Source organism: Eleutherodactylus coqui, chromosome 2, assembly GCF_035609145.1.
Source record: "Eleutherodactylus coqui strain aEleCoq1 chromosome 2, aEleCoq1.hap1, whole genome shotgun sequence".
Classification (NCBI taxonomy): Eukaryota; Metazoa; Chordata; class Amphibia; order Anura; family Eleutherodactylidae; genus Eleutherodactylus; species Eleutherodactylus coqui.
The window spans coordinates 12,727,271-12,734,306 of NC_089838.1; positions in this window are offsets into that span (position 1 = coordinate 12,727,271).

Below are 7,036 nucleotides of genomic sequence, written 5' to 3' on the forward strand. Positions count from 1 at the left end.
ACTTGCTGTAACAAGTCTACATTGATGTGACTGATAAACCTGCAATAAAATATTCGATTAGAGTTCCAATTACATCATAGGTCATAAAGTGAAAGCATAATCTCAGGGAAGAATATAAGTAAGGAGTCACCTTTTTTCAATAGCTTAAAACCCTACAAAGTTGGATGAAGGTGCAGCGGCTGGGGCCAGACCTTTGGCCGGGGGAGATAGCTGGGATGCAAAATGGTCGGAGGTCACGATGGCACTACAGTCTCTGCCCAGTACCTCCAAATACACGGCCCAGCCCGGCTACACGCAGGGGAATAAAATTGTCAACCGTGTTATGGAACTTTTGGTACTTATCAGTTCATGTGACTCCGGTGCCTCTTCTGAGTGATCAATCACCCGAGTCAAATAAATAAGTTAACCGTCAAAGATGTAGTTTTAAACCGAAGGCACACAGTTTCCATTTTCTCACAATTTCCACCTTTGATTTTCCAAGAATAATGTACTCTTTGGTAATTAAGAGGGACTCTTCCCCCATCATCATCATCAGCCTCAGTTATCTGATGGTAGAACTCTTGAGACTCTGGACACGAAGGGGAAACACTTATTCCTCATTCACCACTGGCTACGTCCCTGAACTTGCTCCTCTAGCGACATTCTTGCGGTGCAGTTGCTTACGTGAAACTAATCCTCAGAACTGAAATAGCAGAGTCAGTCCCTTCTCTCCAACATATAGTTAAGCAGGGGAGTGTGTAATACCACCCGCCAACGCCTCAATACAGGATATGGTCTCTGAGCTCCATTCGCCAGAGGCGATACTTCCCATGGCAATTGGGAAAAGGCCCGAGGCTCAGCCGTGGCAGCAGCAGAGCCACCTGCTCACACGTCCTCCTCCACCGACTACGTCTCTACTCTCACACTACTAGCTCTGCTCCAATCTCGCTAACGGCCAATCATACCACTCAAAGAATGGTGACACTAACATAAACACAGTACATAAACCACCATACACACAAAGACAATCCAACTGGGGTAGACAAACACCACCTATAGGTACCCCAACTCTGGACCACTACAAAGGTAATCACTATAATTCTAGCCTTCGTTAGCTGATGGGTCTACAGGGTAACACTGAAATTCCTTCCAGCTCATGGAGACTACCCCATGGATAAGAATATTTACACAATTGCCTATGCAGATATTAATCACAGTAGATGGTAGGAGACACAGGTACCAGGATACAAAGCGGATGACAGCTTTAGGGTGCGGGCAGACGAGCGCATAAACGGCGCGTTTTTGCGACCAAACGTATATACGTGACCATCTGAGGCAATGGTTTCGAATGTATTCGTTCACATGGGCGATTTTACGGCGCGTAAAAACGGCAATTCGAAAAAAACCGGAACATATGTGACCGAAATACACGCCAACGCATATTCGATCGCCGAAAAGACCGTTTGCACAGTAGGAACAAACGAAAATACGCTTTCTAGCTCTGGTCGTGATCGGTGAAAAACGATCGCTCGGGCGATTATACGTTGCGCTTGTGCGAACGTAAATACGCCTACGCTCGTCTGCCCGCACCCTTACAGTAATATTAATTTTATCATAACTAATAAACTGCAGAAGATTTGTAAATACTCAACGAGAAGTTCCCAAAAGTCTCAGGTTCATTTACAGTCAAGTCTCAGTCCCTTCCTTGGGTGTTCGAGCCAATAATTTACTAGTGTCCTACAGAAGAATGTTATGTGACTAACAGGCCTGTGTAGGAGAGTATGCAATGTCATTAGTGCCAAAGGAGGTGTTACAGCTTGTTGCTGAGATCTGTGGTCCTACATGCTTTCCCAGCAGCTCAGCTTCACAGGTGTGGTTGATTGTGCTGGCTGGGTTTGGTTTGCTCCATTCAGCCAATCTCTCATGTCTATTGCTTATATATACCAGCTCCTTTCTCAGTGTCTGCTGGTTTTCCTCTTGCAGTGTGAGCAGTCTTGTGTTCCTGCTTCTTTTAGGCCATCTGATTTGTCTGTGCTGGCATGGTTTCCAGTTCTGATTCTGTACTGTATATTTGCTTTTTGTTAGTGTGAACTGTGTCCTGTGCTGCTTGGATCATTTACCATCTAGGGCGAGTTAGCTCCTTAGGTTCCAGTGTGCTGCCGTCCCTATCGGGGCAATCGTCCTGCTTGCAGGCAGGTATCCTGGGGTTAGTTGAGTGTCTCCTTAGAGTAGGGACCTCAAGACAACATGGACCCTTGAAGTAGACTCGCGGCTTAAGTGACTTGGCCAAACCACAAACTAATTCCTCATACTTATTATAGCACTTCCACCTGTTTATTCATGCTGGTATGCTGGGGAGTGTTTGGGGTGTTTGGCAGTCTCTCTTGTCTCTGTCTGCAGGTAAGTGAGGTGGGTAGCAGTGTTGTGCTGTGACAGAGGACTTGCCAGCCTGCAATCATCAGTCTCCCTGATGTGGCTCAATAGCTAAGATGATGTTGAAATACCCCCTTGTTTCCATTTCCATGTTTGAGAAACTTAGAGTGGCATGTACCCAAAAATTCAAATGCAGAATTGCATTCAGTCCTATGATGCACAAAGGAACGAGGTGAGAGGATAATCAAACAACAAACAATTATATCACTATGGCTACCTTGGTACAAGAGTCTCCTTTAAATCGGTAGCCACTGATTGGCCTGATGCAGTGACACATTGATCATTTGCTGCCAGTGATCTTGGCCAGACCCAGAGCACTGTCCCTGGTTGACCCTATAGAGTGGGCTGTAGTGATGTATGTTCTTTACATTGTATGTTAGCTATTTTATGTCTGTTGTTTTCTTCGCCTGTGATAACGGCAGCTCATAAATGTATCAGATCATCACTGCACTTTGCACTGCTTGTTACAGTAAGCAAGAGAACGCATATCTCAGCGATAAGACACCTATTTCTGTTTATTTACATCAGTAATGCTGTCACCTTAATAAAATGTCACTTCTGTTACATTTATACAATACTAGCTGATATACCCGGCTTCGCCCGAGTTAATTTGGTACTGGTGTGTATCTGGTGTTCACACGGAAACTCTTATGAAGTCGTGGTTACTTTAGAGATACAGGAGGAAAAAAATATGTTCACCATTTTGCATGGTTCTCTGCGTTACCCAGGAAACACCATGTGGAGGTAACCATGCGACGTATCCTTTATATAAAATGACATCAGGAAGTGAGAGAATTAGATTCCGTACGTAAAATTTGGACGCTAATTCTTTTGCGCTTAGAATTGAATAATCGAGTTGGGACCCATTAACTTTTCCTATTTATGACATAATCAATGCTCGTGCCAAATTTCAAGTTTCTATGACATCGGGAAGTGAGAGAATTAGATTCCGTACGTAAAATTTGGACGCTAATTCTTTTGCGCTTAGAATTGAATAACTTAGAATTAACTTTTCCTATTTATGACATAATAATCAATGCTCGTGCCAAATTTCATGTTCCTACGACATTGGGAAGTTGGAGAATTGGTGGCGAGTCAGTGAATCAGTCAGTCAGTGAGGGCTTTCGTCTTTATATATATATAGATTCCATGAATTAATGCCTGAATTTTCTCACCGAGGTCAGAGGCTGAGAACTGGCCCTTTAAGAGACTTGGTGGGCATGGATATTATGTTGATCATGGGGATTGGATAATCATCCGACGTCCTGTTATAAGTTTACATTGATTATTTTAATACTATATGTGAGTTCTAAGCTATAATTCTTCTAGTGGGGGTCCACCTTTTAACCCCTTTTATGATGCGTTTTTTTGGTTTTTACTCCCTACTTTTAAAAACTCATAACTCTTTTATCGACGTAGCTGTCTTGTTTATCGTTGTAGCGGGCTTGTTTTTTGCGAGATGGGTTGTATTTTTCAGTGGTACTACGTAATCTACCATATAATGTACTAAAAACTTTTTAAAATTAGAAATTTGATTGGAATGGAAAAAAATGCAATTCCACCATCTTTGGAGGGGGTCTTGTTTCTACGGTGTACACACTGCACAAAAAAATGACTTGATAACTTTATTCTATGGGTCAGTACAATTACTACAAAACCAAATTTATATAGTTTTTTTTTTTGCTGTGCTGCTTCTATCTGCCCCATTTTGGAGTACATTTCTAATAATTAACAAAACTTTTTAAAACTCTTTTCAAATTTTTTTTTTTAGCCCCAATAGGGGACTTGAACTTTTACTCATACAGTATAATGTAATACCATAGTATAATTCTATCAAGTTTGGGCAGTTTATCCATGGCAGACACAGAGGCCTTCAGAAGACAAACGCTGCCATGGCAACTGAACGGCACCTCATGATCTCATTGTGGGTGGGCCGATTAGGACCTCTAAATAACGATTGGGGCATTTAAATGCCACTGTCAGAATTTTCTGCAGCATTTAAAGGGTTAACAGATCATTAGGGGCAGCTCCCAATTCTGCTCCCGCTCCATATAAATCCTGCACGCCCAAGAAGTATATAAACATTGTGGGACGTGACAGGGTTAAAGGAGTTGTGCCAAGTTATAGTTATTCCCGATCCACTGAACGTGGCACTGCCATAGAACGCCACATGTGTCACAAGTCACTTCTTGAAATTTCTGATCTGCTAGATCCGTCCCAGCCCAGAAACATTGGGGGTGGGTGCTAGGTCAGGTGGCACCGCTGCCTCCTACATTGATTGTCTAGTGTTTTTCCCTTACGGCACACGTCAAACTCAAGGCCTGCGGACTGAATCTGGCCCGCCACCACATTTTAGGTGGCCCACTAGCCGTGCTGCAACCTAACAGCCATTGGGCTCACCCAGCCTGCAGCTCTGATTTGATGGTGGGAAGGCAGAGTCTGTGACCACTGACCTCTCCCCCCGGCGTCTGCGTGCGTTATCCTGTACACAGCGCATGTGCAGAGGGGAGAGGTCAGCGGTCACTGACTCAGCAGAGGCTGCCACCGCCGGCACAAGGCTGCAGGACAGGTAAGTGGAATGCCTGTGGGGATGCTGCCCAGCCAGAGGCCAATAAGGGGGTCACTATTACTACTAAGTGACTAATATGGGGGTCACTTATTACTACTGGGGCCAATGTAGGGGACACTATTACCACTGCAGCCACTATGGGAGGCACTATTACTACTGAGGCCACCAAAATAAGGGACATGTATTACTGGGACCACTATGGGTGAACCTATTACTACTACGGAAACTGTGGGGGTCTCTATTACTACTGGGGTCACTATGGAGACCACCATTACTACTGGGGACACTATTACCACTGCAGCCACTATGGGAGGCACTATTACTACTGAGGCCACCAAAATAAGGGACATGTATTACTGGGACCACTATGGGTGAACCTATTACTACTACGGCCACTGTGGGGGTCTCTATTACTACTGGGGTCACTATGGGGAACACCATTGCTACTGGGGACACTTTTACTACTACGGGCATTATGGGGGTCTCTATTACTACTGAGTTCGTTAGGGGAAGACCCTTTGAAAGAAACTATAAAGCTGATGTGGTCCTTGGTGCCCTGCCTTACGGGGTCACTCAAGCACCTGTGTAGCTCTTCTGTGCAGTGCAAGTTATTTCGTAACCGTAAGGGCGCCCACCCACTGGCGATTTTTTTTTCCTTTGCGTTTTGCGTTTTTTCTGAAGAGCAATTAGTATAGAATGTGTTCCTGTCCATTTGCGTTTTTTTTTCAGTCCGTTGCAATTTTTCACATAGGAACTGTCAGTTGCATATGTGTCCTTATTTTTCTCTTAATGCACCCATGAATGTCAATGGAAATTAATGGAAAACGCGCAAAAAAGCCGCGAAAAACGCGCCAAAAATGCTGCGTTTTTTCACGCACGAAAATCGGCAACGCCAGTGGGTAGGCGCCCTAATGCGAGGGTTTTCATGAGGGCCGGCGCCATAACTGAGGCAGAGATAGGCATGAGAGACAATGGGATAACTTTCCTATTAAACATTTACTGGCGGTACAAGTAGTACAATTTCCCGCCACCTGTGCGTGCTGCGTGGGGTTTGTTGCGTATGTGCGTGTCCGTATGTCACCCAGTTTTCATGCATGCAAAAAAACTCAAGAAACTGCAAGAAGGCGCGATCAAAGTCACCTTTTTGTTCTCACTTTTTCTCGGCAACATGGCTAAATAATGCGGCACACAGATGTAACATCCGCGTTCGCTGTGGTTTTTTTAACGCTCCCATAGTCTTACACGGGTAATTTTGGGCTGCGAACATGGACCTAAATAGGGCATGCTATGATTTTGTTTTTATTTATGCACATCGGCCGTATAAAAACCGCACGCCTGAATACACCAATTTACTTGAATGGTTCGGAGTGCCGTGTGCACACACCCAGAGAACACATCCATGTAAATGGGCCCTCAGAGCCGCCAGAGTGCAGCATAAAACCACGTGGCGCGGTTTCTGTGGATCAGTTTCATTAGATGGGATAATCCAGCGATCTGAGTGACTTCCAACGAGGCGGGTCATCAGCGCTGGACTAGCCGGAGGGGGGATGGAAACAACTCATTGATCCCAAGGGTCAGAGGAGGGAGTCAAGAATCATTCCCACGAACAGGCAGTGCGCTGTCAAGCAAACTGCAGCCGAATACAACACTGGAGCTCCAACTAACGTGTCCACAGCTTGTTCTGCGCTATAGCAGTTGCAGCGCCATTGTGTCTTAGGCCGCCTGCACACAGGCGGAAATTCCGTGGCAGGATTTCCCGCGGAATTTTCGCCCCTGGAAGCTGCCATAGGATTGCGTTAACAAACGCAATCCTATGCAGACGGCCGCGAGAAATCTCGTGCGGCAAACAAATCGCGGCATGCTCTATTTCTGTGCGCACAGAAACGTCACTTACCGCCTGCCGGCTCCGCTCTGCGCTTGCGCCGGCTGCCTGGCAGCTGGCACATGAAAGGGCCGGGGCCGCGGGAGAGGTGAGTGCCCGCGCTGCTCTCTGCAGACACTCGGGTCGGATCCGATCGGGCCGTCTGCAGGCGGCCTGAGGCTGCACTCACGCAG